This window comes from Pseudorasbora parva, chromosome 17, assembly GCF_024679245.1.
Source record: "Pseudorasbora parva isolate DD20220531a chromosome 17, ASM2467924v1, whole genome shotgun sequence".
NCBI lineage: Eukaryota > Metazoa > Chordata > Actinopteri > Cypriniformes > Gobionidae > Pseudorasbora > Pseudorasbora parva.
In genome coordinates, this window is record NC_090188.1 from 44,132,758 (window position 1) to 44,153,110 (window position 20,353).

At 40.7% G+C, this 20,353-nt stretch overlaps 1 long non-coding RNA gene across 1 annotated transcript; it reads right to left on the reverse strand.

Annotated features, from left to right (window-relative positions):
- Positions 1-2,029: 2,029 nt before the first annotated feature.
- Positions 2,030-4,337, reverse strand: LOC137045378 (uncharacterized). The gene is made up of 3 exons (XR_010898758.1): positions 4,117-4,337; positions 3,592-3,666; positions 2,030-2,619 (listed from the first exon to the last, which is right to left on the reverse strand). It is a non-coding gene; the product is annotated as an uncharacterized lncRNA (long non-coding RNA).
- Positions 4,338-20,353: the final 16,016 nt, after the last annotated feature.

Here is a 20,353-nt window from a genome sequence, read left to right on the forward strand (position 1 = left end):
AAGTCAATAGTGCAGTATTTCTGTGTTATTTAAAGGTTGTGTTTGTAACAACGTGTGTATAATGATTATTACACACACAGGGATTTGCAGCACACGCACACACACACACTCTCTCTCTCACACACACACACACACACACACACACACTAACCCTACCCATCACAGTAAACTACAGGCATTTTTACATGTTTAATAAAACCGTGTTTAGTATATTTTAAGCCATTTTAATTAAGAGGATTCAGGACAGGAAATGTTCTCATAAACCATGTTTACATAATGTCATTATTCAAAATTTGTCTTCTCATAAATCATAAAAACATGCACACACACACACACACACACACACACACACACACACACACACACACACACGCACACACGCACACACGCACACACGCACACACACACACACACACACACACACACACACACACACACACACAGAAACATTGCCTTGCAGGCGTCTATAACCGTGTCTATAACAGCTTTAAAGGAATAGTTCACACAAAAATGGAAATTATGATGTAGGGCGTAGCTCGTCTTCTCTTATATTGAAATCCTCAGGCATTTTTCTTAATAAAACTTCTCGTTTTAGACTTCTAATTGGAGGCTGGCGTTTTGCTTCGCTCTATCCTCTGCACTTCGCCATTCATCAGAGTTGTGTGGCAGTATGAATGAGAAGGGCCCGATCACACCGCTCATGCCATCGTCTGTGACTTCTCTTATAAAACACTATTAACTAATTCAAAATTACTTCAAAACCCATAACCACAATTATATATTACTTAATCAATTACCCAGCTGGCATTTTAACATTGAGCCACTGTTGAATCAACGTCAGGTGCCAGTGTTGGATAACCGTTGAATTTTGTTTAGATTTTGCAAATCTAATCAACGTTGAAATGGCAACGTCATTCCGACGTCATGTTTCTCAACATAGGTGAATTTGCCAACATTGAAACAATATTGATTTTAGTTTAGATTTTGCAAATCTAATCAACGTTGAAATGGCAACGTCATTCCGACGTCATGTTTCTCAACATAGGTGAATTTGCCAACATTGAAACAATATTGATTTTAGTTTAGATTTTGCAAATCTAATCAACGTTGAAATGGCAACGTCATTCCGACGTCATGTTTCTCAACATAGGTGAATTTGCCAACATTGAAACAATATTGATTTTAGTTTAGATTTTGCAAATCCAATCAACGTTGAAATTTCAACGTCACTATAAAGTCCTGCTTTTCAACATAGTTTTTGTTAAACTGTTTTCACTGAAGTATTGATGTGTTCAACAGTAACACCAAACACCTTGAAATGGATACATAAACACTAAGTTTGCAAACACGCACAGTCAGCTTGGAAGAAGCCAATTGGTCAAAGGAAGACCAGGAAGAAGATTAATAAAGACATTTCACTGACGTAGGAAACATGCTTTATTACATAGCTGCAATTGTGCCAACCTTTCACATCAATTGTACACATGTCAAACTTTTACTTTACCCAAAAATTCTGTCATTAAAGGGTTAGTTCACCCAAAAGTGAAATTGAGGTCATTAATGACTCACCCCAATGTCATTCCAGACCCGTAAGACCTCCATTCCTCTTCAGAACACAGTTTAAGATATTTTATATTTTAGTCCCAGAGCATTGTGGCGATCCGAATCATTGATTCATGGCTGTTTGAATCTTTATTTGAGGTTTGAAAACAAACGCAGAAGAGAAGCCAATGCTGAATAAAATCGTAGTTTTTGTTATTTTTGGACCAAAATGTATTTTGGATGCTTCAAGAGACTAATTAACCCACTGATGTCACATATGGACTACTTTGATGATGTTTTTATTCCCTTTCTAGACATGGACAGTATAGTGTGCATACACTTGCATACGCTCTCGGACTAAATATAAAATATCTTAAACTGTGTGTGAAGATGAGCGGAGGTCTTACGGGTGTGGAACAACATTAGGGGGAGGAGTTAATGACAGACATTTCATTTTTGGCTGAACTAACCCTTTAAATGACTCGCCTTGTCGCTCCACACCCGTAAGACCTTCGTTCATCTTCGGAACACAGTTTAAGGTATTTTATATTTAGTCCAAGAGCTTTCTGTCCCTTCATTGAAAATGTATGTACGGTATACTGTCACTTTTTATGTTGTTGTTATTTTTGGACCAAAATGTATTTTCATTGCTTTCATTGCAAAAATTCTATCCAACCCACTGATGTCACATATGGACTACTTTGATGATGTTATTATCTTTCTGGTCCTTCTGGACATGGACAGTATACCGTACATACATTTTCAATGGAGGGACAGAAAGCTCGGAGTAAATATAAAATATCTTAAACTGTGTTCTGAAGATGAATGGAGGTCTTACGGGTCTGGAACGACATTAGGGTGAGGAGTAAATGACAGAATTTTCATTTTTGGGTGAACTAGCTTTTTTTAACCTTTAAAAAAAACAGCCCAAACATTGGGCAACATTAAACACAGCTGGTTAAGTCTTCCTTTCTTGTTACTTCTTTCTGCTACCGCCACCAGTCCTCTCAGGTGCATATTTCAAGTCTTTGGCCATGTATTCGTCTACTTTCATTGGCTTTAAGCTCAAGACCGCATCTGATGAGAAAAACAAAAAAAACAGATCAGTATTAGCAAACACTACTCTCTCAAATTAAAATATTTAGCAAATATCAACTTTTGTGGCATTGCCAATGATCAAAGTATATAAATTAGTATTGATCAACATGCAAAGTCATTGATAATCATGTGCTTGAGCGAGCAACAAAAGGCAGTTGGTAGTAACCCTTGCTGCAGGTAGAGAAGTTAGTCTAGAGCCCAGAATGGAGTATTTTATATATATATATATATATATATATATATATATATATATATATATATATATATATATATATATATATAAAAGTTTGGACACATTACTATGTGTAATGTTTTTGAAAGAAGTTTCTTCTGCTCATCAAGCCTGCATTTATTTGATCAAAAATACAGAAAAAAAAATGTAATATTGTGATCTTATTACAATTTAAATATTTGGTTTTCAATTTATTATATGTTAAATTACAATTTATTTCTGTGAAAAGCTGAATTTTCAGTATCATTCCTTCACCGTCACATGATCCTTCAGCAATCATTCTAATATTCTGATTTATTATGAGTGTTGGAAACAGTTCTGCTGCTTAATATATTTGATGAATAAAAGGTTTAAAAGAACTGCATTTATTCAAAATAAAAACATATTTTCAAATAATATAAATCTCCTTTACTATCAATTTAACACAGTGTTTCTCAAACTTTTTCAGCCCAAGGATCACTTTATCTTCCAATTTTTTTTCTGAGGACCACCTACAGAATCCCACTCTAACACGCCCCCCAAAACCAACAAAATAGGAAGGATAAGCTAAATTTAAGTTTAATATGCAACTGTTTCAAGTCAAAAACAAATCATTCAAACATAAATGCAATAATTTGATCAGAAATGATTATATACATTTTATATATAAAAAGTCTTCCACATAAACCTGTATTTAAATTTTACAAAAATGTAACAAAAAAAAGTTAAGGGTTAGTTACTTTCAGATTCAAATAGATGGTTGGGTTAGGTATGGGGACAACTTAACGTTAAAGGAGACTTTCAGGTCCAAATCTCTGGAAAAAAGAAGAAAGAAGAATGTGACGTGCTAAAGATGTATAGATATTCTTATGCCTCTCCCTGATTGGGTAACGGTAGTACAAGACAAAAACATTCAAACTGATCTAATATGTATAACGTTAGCTTCATGGAGCGTACACACATACACGCCGGTGGAACGACAGACTAACGGCAGTTCGCGGTTAAACTAGTCTGCCCTTAACGTTACACTTAACGGCGGTTCGCGGTTAAACTAGTCTGCCCATACGTCTACACATACACACAGATAAGAACGGCGTTTGACGGTTAGCTAGCACTAACTCCGGTTCGCGGTTAAACTACGTTAGTCTGCCCATATAAACACATTATTAATTAACACAATACGTATATGGACCAGAGTCAGGCACACTCAACATTTATTTAGGAATTTTCTAGTTATAAAATGTGACTTCAAAAACTTTGCTTACCGTCTGAGCTGTTATGCCCAAATTCAGTCGAATCGGTCCAGGTCAGAACCTGCGAGGCTGACGATGACGACACAGACCCACTTCGCGCACGCGCAAGCAGGTGTTGTGTGGAACCGTCAGAGCCTATTGGCCTTTGTGTGATGGACAGTCGCCGTCCTCCAATCAAGCCATACATCTTGTATTCGTGTGTGTGTGTGTGTGTGTGTGTGTGTGTGTGTGTGTGTGTGTGTGTGTGTGTGTGTGTGTGTGTGTGTGTGTGTGTGTGTGTGTGTGTGTGTGTCCGTCCATATGTGTGTCTATATATATATATAGCTCTGGAAGAAAAATTAAGAGACCACTTAATATAAAAATTAACTTAATATATACAACTTAATATATAAAAATTAAAATGCACCAGAATGCAGGAAATCACATCTACAAAATTTAAAATTGTATGGGGGAAATGTATATCCCCAGACCCCCACACAAACAGCCCCACATATAATATTTTCACCAGCCGCCACTGCATATATTGTTCTTGTATGGAATGACTAACCAAAATGATCAATCGGACTTGCTGTCAAAGTAAGCCATAAGATGTAGAAAGTGCTCAACAAACGTTTAATTCAGAGTTGATATTTCAACGTTGTATCATTATTCATGTATCAACTCTTTTTCAACAGTTAATTGATCAGCATTGTTTGGACGTTGTTCCAACGTTATTTTTCTACTAAGATATTTCAACAAAAATTTTAAAAGTCATGGTTGTAAAAATAATGTTGATTTGACGTACAACTCAAAACTTGTTGATATTTCTATGTTGAATTCTTAGTGAGTTAACAACACCAATTCAACTATTTGGTGTTCAACGTTGTTTTGACGTTGAAACAATGTTTTTTCATAAACTGACATTATTTCAACTACATTTAAACGTTTAATGTCAGTTGAATGCCAGCTGGGTAGTTAATAGTCATTGCTGATGCAGTGATCATTAATAAATGGGTTAGTTCTTCATGAGTCATACATTAACTCATGATTATCTGTGCATTAGTTAAGCATGAGTTAATCATATCAGTGCACCCGTGTTGTAAAGTGTTAACAGAAAGTCAAATACACATTAGATGGCTTGAGGGAGAGTAAATTATGGGACTAATCCTTTAACTACCCAATGTTGGCAAATGACATTGGTATAATCAGGATAATCCACGGCTATCTGTGCATTCAAATCATTTAGGCCCGGTATCACAGACAGGTCTCAGAATAAGACAGGATTATGGGCCCTATTTTAACGATCTGAAAGTGTCAAAGCGCGAAGCACAAGTAACTTTGTGGGCGGGTCTCGGCGCTGTTGCTATTTTCCCGGCGGGATAAATGGCTCTCGCGCCCGGCGCAAATCTAAAATGGGTTGGTCTGAAGTAGCTTCATTATTCATAGGTGTGGTTTGGGCGTAACGTGAATAAACCAATCAGAGCGCCATCCAACATTCCCTTTAAAAGCAGCTGCGCAAGTTCCTTTATGGGTCGCTATTATTATGTCGGATTTATCAGGCGCACGCCAGGAGCGGTTCACAGCCGAGGAGACTGATGTTCTTGAAGAGCAGTGAAAGACAGAGGAGTTGTGTTGAATGGGGATGGAGAAACCCACCCGAAAGAGCGGCGGTTAAACAGCTTTTTCAGTTTTTCAGTCGATTTTTTTTCCTGGTTCTTGACGGACAAACCAGTTTGTCAGATGTCCTTATATACAGATATGTGTTGCCACTGTTGGGCAAACAGGTCTGATCCTTCATTACTACAGTTAGCCTGAATAATTTGTTAGCTAGATTTATGCCTATTTTTTCACATCTTCGTGGCACACCACAATGATTTCCGTCATCTCATGTGTTCATATTTTTTTAGTGTAACAATTTATGATTTGCAAAAATAACTGTTGCATCTGTGTCGATTTCATGAGCAAAGTGTATGCGCGTTGTGCACGCTATACATTATGGTCAAGCATGCGCCCTTAAAATAGCATAATGAACAACGCGCAACGCGCCACTGACTTTAGACTGGGTTATTTCTGGTCAGTGGCGCAACTGTTTAATGGAACAGCAGAATAGCTCCAGGGATTGTTTGCGCCGGAACACGCCTCCTTTTTTGCGCTGAACCGCCCAGGGAGCGCAAGTTCATTCACTAGTTTAGCGACGTGCTTCTGAGGAGGGAAAAGCGCGCTTTGCGCAGGTGCAGAATAGGAATGACACATGCGGCGGTGTACAAAGTAAATTGCGCTGGGTGCAAGATAGGGCCCTTGATCTCAGTTCAATTAGGGCTTTTATAAACGTGCCTTAGAAACAAACATTACTGGTGGGCATTCTAAGACAAAATGGCACTGACATATTTCAATGTATGCTAAAACAGCTCAAACATGAATTTCCTCCTGAGACTAGATTAAGCCTCATCTGTGAAACCGGAGGATAATTGCTTATTATTTTAACCACATTTGATTTTAGTTTAATTAGTTTGGAAATCCCAAACGATTATGAATTTATTTATTTTTTTCTGTATTTGATAAATAGGAGAAATGTGTTTTCATCTTTTTGTTTATTATCTATTTATCTAATCTACAGAATGTATTTTCATATTAGATCAAACTTTGCATCGCATAGGCCTATCTGTTCTGTTTGTTTTATTCACAGTATAGAAATATATATTTAGTGTTCTTCCCAAACTGTATACACATTTGTGTAAATACAGAGACTAAGGGCTGTCATTGGGTTAATTAGAGACACATCTAGTGAGTCCCTTTTGTACGTTTACATGGGAGTCGATTTGCAGCAGGCTTTACCTGCTCTTCACAGTCACAGCAGTAATCAGCTTCACTCGGCTGGATTTAGTTCAAGCTGTTATTTACCAGAGCCAAACTCTCACCATCTTATTTACAAACCTCACTGTAGATTGTGCAGTCATAAATTTAGCTTGCATAGTATGAACACTAACCAAAAACCAAAAGATTAATCTTTTAAATGTAAACCAAATATGAAAAAACTGTTAAAATATGGGTTTCCATGGCCGAGCAGCTCAAGCCTTACATCACCAAGAGCAATGCAAAGCGTGGGATGTAGTGGAGTAAAGCAGCGCCACTGGACTCTAGAGCAGTGAGACGTGTTCTCTGAGCGACCAATCACGCTTCAGTCTGACAATCACATGGACAAGTCTGGGTTTGGCCGTCGCCAGGGGAACGGGACTCGTCTGACTGCATTGGGCCAAGTGTAAAGTTTGGTGAAGGGGGGGGGGGGGGGGGGGGGGGGGGTTATGGCATGAGGTTTTTCAGGGACTGACGCCTTAGTTCCAGTGAAAGGAACTCTTAATGCTTCACCAAGACATTTTGGACAATTTCACGCTCCCAACTTTGTGGGATCAGTTTGTGGACGGCCCCTTCCTGTCCCAGCATGACTGCGCTCCAGTGCACAAAGCGTCGCTCCATAAAGACATGGATGAGGAGTTTGGTGTGGAGGAACTGGACTGGCCTGCACAGAGTCCTGAGCTCAACCCGATAGAACAGCTTTGGGATGAATTAGAGCGGAGACTGAGAGCCAGGCCTTCTCGTCCAACATCAGTGCCTGACCTCACAAATGAGCTTCTAGAAGAATGGGCAAAAATCCCCATAAACACACTCCTAAACCTTGAGGAAAGCCTTCCCAGAAGAGCTGGAGCTGTTAGAGATGGGCCGACTCCATATTAAACCCCACGGATTAACAATGGGATGACATTAAAGTTAAGGCAAAATGTAAAGGCAGACTTCACAAAACTACCTTTCTGGTAGTTGACATTACTTTCCTCTAATATTACCCCATAAACACTTTATTTCAACTTTTTAAATATTTAAATTAATAAAAATAAATGCTACTCCAAGCTTATATGTGATGGGAAAGGTGAGAGAAAAGAGCGGTTTCTAACTCAGGTTGGTTTGCTTCGAAAGCTAACGCCACACGCTACTGATCCTGTTATCAGACAGGTTTCTGTTCTAAAACAGCTCAGGGAACTGAGCTGTTCGTTCCCTCAGGGAACTAGGGTTACATACGTAACCGAGACGTTCCCTATCTGGGAACTCGAGCTGCGTCAAAACGCTGTGAGAACGCTTATACCCACATCGCCATAGGACCAAGTGCTTGTATGTGTGAAACCGTAGCGCACACGACTACGATAACACCTGTGCCCCAACTGTAGATGCAACATCCAATTCGTAGAATCTTACGAAAGTTAGCGGCGAAGACCAGCCTGCCGCGTTACAAATGTCTTGGAGGGAAGCCCCCAACAGAGGTGCTTTAGAAGCAGCCATAACCCTGGTAGAATGCGCCGGGACAGCCAGAGGAGACGGCTGTCCGACCGCTTCATAAGCAAGTGAAATGGCCTCAACCAGCCACTTGCTCATTCTCTGCTTAGACACGGGTGCTCCTTTCTTAGGGGCTCCGAAACAGACAAATAGTTGATCAGTCTTTCTCCACAGGACAGCTCTGTGGACGTACGCGTCAAGTGCCCTAACTGGGCACAGCAGATTTAACTTTTCCTGGTCTGACGTCACAAAAGGAGGAGGACAGAAGGCTTGCAGAGTGATGGGACCCCTAGGGCTCGTAGGAACCTTGGGGATATATCCTGGTCTGGAGTGAAGGAAAGCCTTTACCATGCCAGGCGCAAACTCTAAACATGAGGGCCCTACCGACAGGGACTGAATATCCCCAATTCTTTTAAGGGACGAGATGGCCAGTTTTAAGGGTGAGGAATTTTTCTGATATTTCCTCAATCGGTTCAAACGGAGGCTCAGACAAGCCCCGTAAGACAATGGCCAAATCCCAGGTCGGGACCCTTGAATGTACAACCGGCCTCAACCTTAAAGTGCCACGGAGGAAACGTGTAACTAGAGGGTGTCTTCGCAAAGACACTCCACCCAAAGGAGTGTGAAAAGCAGCTAAGGCCGCCACGTACACCTTTATTGTGGAGGGGGTCAACCCTGCCGAGAATCTCGCCTGCAGGAACTCCAGCACTGTACCAACCGGGCAGTTAACTGGGTCCAACTGGCGTTCTCTGCACAATGCTGAGAACAGTCTCCATTTCAGAGCGTACAGTTTCCTCGTGGATGGAGCTCTGGAGTGCAGGATGGTCTCTACGACCTCAGTCGAGAGACCCTCCTCTAGGAGCCTGGCCCCCTCAGAGGCCAGGCCCACAGTTTCCATAACTCTGGGCGGGGATGAAGGAATCTCCCGCCCGCTTGAGAGAGGAGCGGAGAGAGGAGGACCTCCTCAGAGCTGGATAGTTGGAGCACCGGCGCCCCGCCTGAGGGGGAAGAAACCGCAGGGCGGGCTTCCAATCCCCGAGACGAGGCACTGGGCGGTGCAGGTGAGGGCTGAGATAAGGCTGGGGATGTCTCAAACCCCTCTGCAAGGTCCATTTGTGACCCCCACGACTGAAGCTGCCGCTCTGCCTCGGCAGCAGCGGGACCCGAGCCACGGGGAACATGAGCCGAGGCACCCTCCTCGAAGAGTGCCCGGCGGGAGCGCAGTGTTCTTTACGGAAGCTGCTCACAGTGCTCACAAGAAGCCCCCTCGAGGCCTGCCTGGGCATGCTGCGCTCCCAAACAGATGACACAAAGAGACTGTGTATCCCCACCCGTGATGTAGCGTGGGCAGGGATGAACACACCTCTTAAACTGTTCGCTCGCCATCTGATCTCTTATTTTCTCTTTTTTGTTAATATATATATAGGAATATTTAACAAAGGGTGGAAAATTCTCTCTCATAGACAGACAAAAAACACCAATTAGACAGACAGGTTCACACAGATCGCTTACTGAAGGCACAGAAGCTAGTTCCTGTTTGTGTTCGCGGACGCTTTATAGTTTCCGGTCGATAACGTCACCACGTCGATGACGATCGATCTCCTGAATGGATTGGTTCTACACGCGCTTCACGACGCAATCACGCAGAGGCGTTCTCACAGCGTTTCGACACAGCTCGAGTCCCAAGATAGGGAACACAGTTTACATGTTTTATATGTAATACAAAATAGATGAATAAACAAATATGCATGTCTGAGCTTTTGTTCTTTCATATTAAATATATAATGATGAAACATGCCTGTACATTCAGCCTTGTCTTCAACACAACTTGTATATTTCATTTTTATAGTCGTCTACAGAGCCCATATTCTGCACTGGCCACCATATGCTGCGGTTGTCATGTGGTCCGCCTGCGGTTTTCATATATCAATCCTGAGCACTGGGCCAGCTCGTACAACTCCCTTACATCCTTTAGCATGAGCTCCACATCGGGTAAAGAACTGGCATCTGCTTTCAGTGTTTCAAACACCTCTAACTGTGTGTGTGTTTTATATATCCCCCTTCCTTATGTAGATTTATGTGCATTACATCAATGTTTAAGCATTAGCTGACAAAGATCATAAATATCTCACGCTATCACCCAGATGTGGGCCAAATGCACTGCCTCTAATGCAACACAAGCTATGTTTTAAACAAAGTTGTGAATTTAAACTTGTGGGTAAAAAATAGAATACTGCAAAAAACGTTTGGGAATAAAGCAGCATTTCCATCCCATAGAGAACAAAATCATAATTTCCTGGGCAATTGATGCAAAATATCAGTAATAAAAGTCTAAGTTGCTCAGTCAGGAACACAATAAACGCTGCCATGTTCTCTTGCGTTGGGATGCTGGTGTTTGGGAACGCTTCTGGAGGAATACACACACACACACAATCATGTGAGACGCTTCTGGAGGAATACACACACACACACACAATCATGTGAGACGCTTCTGGAGGGAATTAAACCAAATCATTCTGATGACAGACTTTGACTCCGGCGTTTCAGAGCCGCCATACCAACATTTGAGATGCTGTGACGTCATTGGCTAGGCCAGTTATCCAATCACAGTGTGATTGGGGGAGTCACATGAGCTTTTGATCGAGAAATTTTTACATATTATTTGACTCAATTTAGTTTTTTATACACATTTTGAGAGTTGATTTAAATCTTAGTGTTTGCATCTAGCCTTTTTTTATGTTATGTCCCAAAATTTGTATAAATCAGCTAGAGTTGACTTTGTGTGATAAGACACACTTGCTGTCTATTCCGCTTCAACACTCCTGCCGTAAAGCTCTGTCTCAATGACCCAAAACAGCTGTGATCATGTCTTTCCCCTGTGCAATTTCCTGAACGTTGTCAACAGCTTGAAGTTTTAATTTTATACAACAGCAATGCAATAATAATCATTACATCAGTGAAGCAGTGACTTCTGTTTAATGGGTTTTTTGAGGACATGCATGGAGACAGACTGCACTATAATGACTGCTGTGCTGTGGAAAACTCCTGATGTCAGTACACCTTTAAAACACCAGTGAGGCATAATAAATTATGGTTACACTTTACAAAAATATTCCATTTGCTGAACTAACAATAAAACTAACAATAAAAAATAAAAAATAAACATTTGCATCTTATTTAATGAACCTGAGCTGACATAAACTAACAATGAACAGTTGTAATTTTATCAACTAAAGTCATGAAAGATTAATTAATACTGTAGGCTATACATATATTTCTGATTTTGAGTTAATGTTAAATATTGATATCGGACTCGACCCTCTCTGAACTCAGTCTCGACTCGGACTCAACCCTCTCTGAACTCGGTCTCGACTCGGACTCAACCCTCTCTGAACTCGGTCTCGACTCGGACTCAGCCCTCTCTGAACTCGGTCTCGACTCGGACTCAGCCCTCTCTGAACTCGGTCTCGACTCGGACTCAACCCTCTCTGAACTCGGTCTCGACTCGGACTCAGCCCTCTCTGAACTCGGTCTCGACTCGGACTCAACCCTCTCTGAACTCGGTCTCGACTCGGACTCAACCCTCTCTGAACTCGGTCTCGACTCGGACTCAGCCCTCTCTGAACTCGGTCTCGACTCGGACTCAGCCCTCTTTGAACTCGGTCTCGACTCGGACTCAACCCTCTCTGAACTCGGTCTCGACTCGGACTCAGCCCTCTCTGAACTCGGTCTCGACTCGGACTCAGCCCTCTCTGAACTCGGTCTCGACTCGGACTCAACCCTCTCTGAACTCTGTCTTGACTCGGACTCAGCCCTCTCTGAACTCGGACTTGACTCGGACTCGACCCTCTCTGAACTCTGTCTCGACTCGGACTCAGCCCTCTCTGAACTCGGTCTCAACTCGGATTCAAACCTCTCTGAACTTGGGCTCGCCTCGGACTCAGCCCTCTCTGAACTTGGTCTTGACTCGGACTCAACACTCTCTGAACTCGGACTCAACCCTCTCTGAACTCGGACTTGACTCGGACTTAGCCCTCTCTGAACTCGGTCTGGACTCGGACTCAGCCCTCTCTAAACTCGGTCTCGTCTCGGACTCAGCTCTCTCTGAACTCGGTCTTGACTCGGATTCAACACTCTCTGAACTCGGTCTTGACTCGGACTCAACACTCTCTGAACTCGGACTTGACTCGGACTCAGCCTTTTCTGAACTCGGTCTCAAATCGGACTCAGCCTTCTCTGAACTCGGTCTCAACTCGTACTCAGCCCTCTCTGAACTTGGTCTCAACTCGGACTCAGCCCTCTCTGAACTCGGTCTTGACTCGGACTCAACACTCTCTGAACTCGGTCTCAACTCGTACTCAGCCCTCTCTGAACTCGGTCTCAACTCGTACTCAGCCCTCTCTGAACTCGGTCTCAACTCGGACTCAGCCCTCTCTGAACTCGGTCTTGACTCGGACTCAACACTCTCTGAACTCAGACTTGACTCTGACTCAGCCTTTTCTGAACTCGGTCTCAAATCGGACTCAGCCCTCTCTGAACTCGGTCTTGACTCGGACTCAACACTCTCTGAACTCGGTCTCAACTCGGACTCAGCCCTCTCTGAACTCGGTCTTGACTCGGACTCAACACTCTCTGAACTCGGTCTCAACTCGTACTCAGCCCTCTCTGAACTCGGTCTCAACTTGTACTCAGCCCTCTCTGAACTCGGTCTCAACTCGGACTCAGCCCTCTCTGAACTCGGTCTTGACTCGGACTCAACACTCTCTGAACTCGGTCTCAACTCGGACTCAGCCCTCTCTGAACTCGGTCTTGACTCGGACTCAACACTCTCTGAACTCGGTCTTGACTCGGACTCAACACTCTCTTAACTCGGTCTTGACTCGGACTTAGCCCTCTCTGAACTCGGTCTCGACTCGGACTCGATCCTCTCTGAATTTTTTCTTGACTCTGACTCAACCTTGGCGGGTCAGGAGCCATGGGCAGCAATGGCTGGTCAGGGAACTGACCAGGGCACGTGTTTCTCTGAGGGGGCTGGACGAGGAAAACACTTCCTTTCTTGAACCTCCTCAAAGACAGACTTGTAATTATGATACAGGCACAATTCCAACAGGAATGATACAGGCAGGTTCAATATATCAGATAGTGTCCTTGGCCGACCCATCAGAAAAACCCTGTTCAATGGACCGTCTGGCCAGTTTACCAGACAATATAGCTCAGTAAATTCCTGACAAGAAGAGCCCCATCTTCAAAAGGAAGTCCTGGCAGTTTGGTAGGGTCTTCTGTTACGGGTGTATGTAGTGCAGTAGAGATGAGGAGATCCAGAACTTCCAAACAGACTATTCAAAAAGACTTCAAACAGAACACTATACACCTTTAACTTAACTCAACTTAAGACCAGACCAGGAGAGACTGAACAAGAGGAACTTAAATAGCAAACAGAAATGAGATGTGACATGTGACAGTAGCTGCCTTGAAACAATCTGTATTAGATAAAGCAATATATAATTAGTGAGCTTATTAAGGTGTCTTGACTTGATTATGTGAGCACAACTTTGTTTCCAGACATAATTATGAAAATAAAAATAAAACACAGGCAACAGATAACGCTATAATCGTCTAGCCAGTTTGGCGGATTTGGATTAAACTGGTGAGGAGACACCAGTCCATATTCTCAATCTGTTCTCACTCCTAAAGCGACTGGACGTTACACTGTTCATCCCATTGCTTTAAATAATGTGAAGGCTAGGGAATTTTATCATCATGGAATTATATCATACTCACTGATAAAAATTATTTTGTGGTGAAGTAAATACTATAGCACAAACTAATGTAATTTCTACATGAAAATGTTAGATCAGGCAAGAATTTTAAAAAGTAAATAAATTCTATAGTAGTACTCAATTCAATCTTGTTGAAATTAAAGCATAAATATTAGTAAAACTACTCAGCTTTTCTAATACTGATGTTCCCATCAGTACAGAGGATGAGGTTTTCACTGTTTTCAGCTATATTTACACTGATTTATAATTGCTGAATGATGTGAATGAATTTAGTTTAGTAACTTTCCATTTTGTTACATTTGGAGTTCATTATATACTCAAAAAGTTCATAATCAAAAACCATCCATCAAATGTTACCGCCACTGTGTATTGCATCTCTGTGTCCAGGTGCAGCTTTACTTCTATTATGTAGATATCTGTAGATTCAATGTCTATTGTGTTATTTACTTAGATTTTTTTTTTAAGTAAAGCATACACTAAAATTCAAAATAAATTAAAAAAATTAGTAAAATGTATTGCAAAGAAAACTTCAACTAATTAGAATTTACTCAACCTTTTACTGGTCAAGATAAAATTGCTTATTTTTTTGGGGTAATTTTACTTTATTTAAGTAGAGTTTACTTAATATGTGAAATTTACTTTAAAAAATATGTGTGCAAAAATTAAGTAAATGTTAAGTGTTTGACTTCTTGCCATTGAGAACGGGCAGGCTTTTTTCAGTGGCTGTCAATGTTAATGGAACGTTTGTTCAAAGTTATTTGGTCTTTCATAATGCTCTCAAACTGTTACTCTAAGGTTGTTTTGTTTGTTTTTTATGTTACTACTTGTTTCAGCGTGTTCAAAAGTAAAGTTCCCATAACCAAACAAACAAATAAAATAAAAACTATTCAGTGAGCATTTTTGCATTTTAACAACTTTATGGAAATGTTAGCCTTTTTAGAACATATTTGTGTCATAAAAATGAAATGCATTCAATACATCATAAGGTTTTTATTTATTTATTTATTTATTTATTTATTTATTTATTTATTTAGCTATAAGTTCTGAATGGTCAGCACATTGTCATGGTGAGTGAAAACCTCCTGATTTTCTGAATGACTCACTGTATATTATAGATGGAGAGTTTTGGTTGTGACCTTGATGACTGTTCACAGCTGTGCGTGTGTTTAGGGTGGGACTGAAGGAGGCAGCGACTTTCCCCCCTCCAGCATCACGCATACACACACACACACACACACTGACAGGTCGAGCAGCCGCGCGCGATCGGAGTTCACCGCGTCTGTGCGCGCCAGCCGAGCAGCTGTAAAGGTAAGATCGCCTTTCATGAGGATATTTCTCCGCGGAGGAAAACTTTTATATTTGTTGGAATGACCTGCGGTTCTGTGCTTCAGTATGTTCTCCTCATGCACCCAGGATTTCACCTGATGCTTTTGTCTAAGTAAATATGGAGACTATATGCATGTGCTGTAGGGAAAGCTCGGGTTCGGTGTTTATTTGGGCACGTATGCGTTCACTCTCAGACGAGCTGAACCTGCAGAATAAAGCCATCAGAAGAACAGTCCAGATGTGTTCTCATCCGCGCATGTGTCAGTGTTTACAGCAGCAGTATGTGAGGAATCGCTGTGAGCTTGATCAGGCTTGTATTGTGTGTGTGTGTGTGTGGTGTGTGTGTGTGTGGAGATGTGAAGGGAAGCTCTGTAGAGACATGTCTGCTCTTTGAGGACTGCTGTGTATCTCCTGCTGCTCTTTGTTCTGCGGCTCACAGCTGTCCGAACAGTGTCTGGATGAAATGTGTCAGCATTTATTATTCCCATATCCCTGCTATAACTGTATTAAACTAGTCAAAGAATCAAGAGTGGAGACATCTATAAGCTATGATGTCATATATACAGCCTAGCCAAAAAAAGTGTCTGTTTGGGTTTAAATATGGCAGTCTATGATTGGGTCATTATTTCAGTGATTACTGTTTCTTCTCATCCTAACTGATGGAGTGTGTAGCTTTTCATTTCTTAAACAATCATGGAAGACACATCATGGCCATTTTCCAGGATGTCCATGTCAAGATTCATCAGCTCAAAATGTGAAAGATTGGTTGTGATGGAGCATGAAGTCCAGAGTTTCTTAGAGCTTAAATTGACTGAAAGTTTTTTGGATGTTCTGGAGGAGACTTTACAGAGTGCATTGGCCATACAAGAGCTTGACCAAAACATTGATGCACCTCTGGATGGAAAGAACATCACAACATCTTTATTTCCATCCAGAGATTCATGTTTAGGTAATGAAACCCCAGCAAACATCAGTCTGACGGCAACATCGTTTCCCTGGCCAAAAATAGTCATGGTAGGACGGCATAATTGGTAAAAATGTGTGACACAGAACATTTCCTAAAAATGCCTTCAGATACAGCCATTCATCTTTCATTTTGGATGAACCTTCTCAACCTTAACGGGGTGTGTCTGAGGGACGTCTTTCAGCGGTCATTAAATGTTAAATTGTGTCCTGGGAAGTTGCACACTCCATCAATCAAGGTTAGAAGAGTCGCCAAACATTCAAGAAACATAATAATCACTGCAATAATGATGCAATTATTGATTCTTAAACATTTGCCTATTTATATCCAAACAGTTTCTTTTGGCTGGGCTGTGTGTGTGTGTGTGTGTGTGTGTGTGTGTGTGTGTGTGTGTGTGTGTGTGTGTGTGTGTGTGTGTGTGTGTGTGTGTGTGTGTGGTAGTGAACTCCTAAAAAGTTCATTAAAATAATATTTTAGCTTGATTTAAAACGAAGTCTTCCAATAGTACACTGAAAAAATATATATGTTTACTGCTTGTTCAAATTGCTTGATTGAAATAAGTGAAAGCAACACAATTGCTAAACATTTTGTCCTAACTTAATTTGATTGTGTTCAATCTACTTAAATATATGTCAAATTGAAGTCACACTTAATCCATTTGTGTTGAGATTACATGAATGATTTGTGTTGCATTAACTGAAACTGGGCGGGGCTTGTTAGTTCCCAGCATGCTTTGCATAATATATTGGCATAATATGGCTCAATCAAGGAAGAGGAAATGGTGTTATTTTATATGTAAAGGTGTTATGTATTTTTGAGCAAGATAAGAAAGGGGGAGACTTGATTGTGTTTAATAATGTTTAATATTCAAATATGTTGGAATTATTATAACAATTTAAATTACAGTGGGTTACCATTGTGGAGAAGAGTGGAGCATTTGCTTGGGCTGTGGATTAATATAACTAATGTCTTTCCTGTAGCTCAAACAATAGAGCATGGCGCTAGCAATGCCAAGGTCATGGGTTCGATTCCCAGGGAAAGCAAGAATTGACAAAATGTAAAATATGTACTATGAATGCAATGTAAGTCGCTTTGGATAAAAGCGTCTGCCAAATGCATAAATGCATCACCAAAGATTCCATAAATTAATACATCACCAAAGACAAACAATTATGATAGCGATGTACAAGTCTGATGTTTTAGTGATTATAGTTTGGTAGCGTTAGCTTGCAAGTCACACACTACAACTAACAGGTGATAAGCCGGCTGTGCGTGAATGAAGTTAATGTAGATTTACCGCTGTGCTGGGCTCAATGTTATATGGAAGAACTTCGAAGAAGCACGATAATATAATAATTAAATTCCCTGTGGTAAACCTATGATAAGCAGCCCACGTACGTCGCTCTGTTTTATGTCGGCTGGGATCGACATATCTGAAACCACTGAAGGTGATTGAACTAACTTGTCAACGATATCCATGTCATCCGAGCTGGTCGTGAGCTCTGAGTTTTCTTCACTATTGTTCATTTTTCTCGCTCCACTTCACTCCTATCCTCCAATCCTGTCAGTCACTGACTGTAAACAGCAGCACGTGCGGCGCCCAGAAGCCCGTCTGCAATACGCATGCCAGCATCACGCATCACGCATAAGCATTATATCGAGAATTTATCAAACCGTCGTCATCGTTTTATCGCCCAGAAATTATATCGTGATTATTATCGTTATTGTTTTATCGCCCAGCCCTACTTATACTTAGGTCTAAAGATTTTTTTGTCCAATCAAATGTTGCCTGGAATGAGAATGACCATCCCCTAATTTAATTTGACATCCATAAGTAAGATCTAAAGAACTTCAGGATGTGCAGAGCAACCTCATAGCAACTCCTTAGCACACCTAGATTTGTAAAGGTGACTTTTGTCAAGCAACGGTCAGAGGTCTGGTAACCAGGGCTGCACGATATTGGACAAAAATTACATTGCGATATTTTTATTCCCAACGATATATATTGCGATTATTGAGAGCCATCAATCCAGGCTAAAGTCAATAATTACCATTCCATGATATTCATAATTTCATGAATAACTTCCTAACAAGTGACAAAAAGGTCACTTAATATCTAATTCCAAAATTAGGACATTTCTGTAAACACAAAAGTAGAACATTTCTAAATGAAACAGCAGCTTTACACCAGCCGCCCCGATTGGTTTACAACAATATAACTTAAAAGACTGTGAAAAAATATATATTTAATTTATTTAAGTCAACTTTTCTAAGCCAAAGTAAAACAGTGTTGGTCATCATAATCATGGCTAAATATATGAAATAAACAAAATTAAATAAAACTTGAATATATTTTGTATTAAATCTTCTGAACAGATTAGAGAACATATTCCTTTAAACAGAAAAGCCGAACACATTTAAACAGCAGCTTTACAACACCAACTCCCCTTAATGGTTCATGTTCATAACAGAACTTAAATATATTTTTATAAAACAACTTATAAGCATTTTGGTTCACAATCTTTTGTTTTTGAGTCAACTTTTCTTAGCAAAAGTGCTGAAGTAAAGTAGTGTTGGTCATTCAATCAATCAACTTTATTTATATAGTGCTTTTACAATCACGATTGTGTCAGAGCAGCTTCAGTGTCAAACAGGACAATACTGCAGCAGAATTAGATTTGGCTGTACAGTCGTACCGGAGAAAACAGTGATGTTATCAGTTTATTTTAATTTATTATAGAGCGACAATGTTGGCAGATCAGTATTATAGTTTATAGAATTAAATAAGACCTAATTCATAAATTTTATTTGTATATTTAGTTGAATAACTTTAATCATAATTTTAGTGTCCCCAACTGAGCAAGCCAAGCCAAAGGCGACAGTGGCAAGGAAAGGTACTTAGATACATTATCATAATCATGGCTAAACAAAATGAAATAAAACTTTTAAACTGAGTATTCTTTAGCATGCGGTATGCTTTGCTTACTCAAGGTTTTTAGAACACAAGTCTATCAACCTTTGCAGGCTTCAGACAGGTTCGTTGGCAAGTGACGATGTTGCCACTAGAACTGAAAAGTCCCTCTGACGGTGAGCTTTCGCAGGAATACACAGGTATTTGAGGGCATGTCTGGTGAGACGAGGAAAGCTTAGTTTGTGTACTTTCCACCATACAAAGTACCTCTTTTGGCTGTGAGAGATGAGTGAACCAATCACTGTGCAGGCACGTGGAACATCCATGTCACCCAACAAACCATACAACACACTCATGTTTACTGTGTGTTAGCCATGGTGCTACCATTTTCTTAATACACCGTGGGATACCACCCTTCACATGTGGATGTTAAAACAGAATATCATTCAGCCCTAGTGTTAACTGTACAATAATGTAATCCGCTGATAACTACCATAGTGCGATGCATCGTTGGAGAAACTAGCCAACAAGTGTGAGACGGTCGCACCTCATAATTTGAACCACATTGTGTTACATTTAAACAAAGGAAAAACTGTGTTGCAGATTCAAATGTGGGTACGATGATTTATTAATAAGAAAACAAACATAATAGCAAAACACAGGGGGGAAAGCATACAACCAAAAATAACAAAGCCAACTTTAAACATACCAAGAACAGGATCACAGGCAACAGGAGACGAAAGACAATGAACCGACAAGGACAGCAAAACACAAGCTGACTATAAAGGGCGAGATCAGGCGGGTGATGAGGGAGAACAGGTGTGGCAAATAATACAATAAAGAGGGGTGGGGTCAGACCGGAGATAAGAGCACATCTCTCAGAATAACAAAACACCAATGTGCTACACAAGACTGGACAGACATGTGACAATGGTTCAACAATAGAGGACGGTCCATTAATGATGT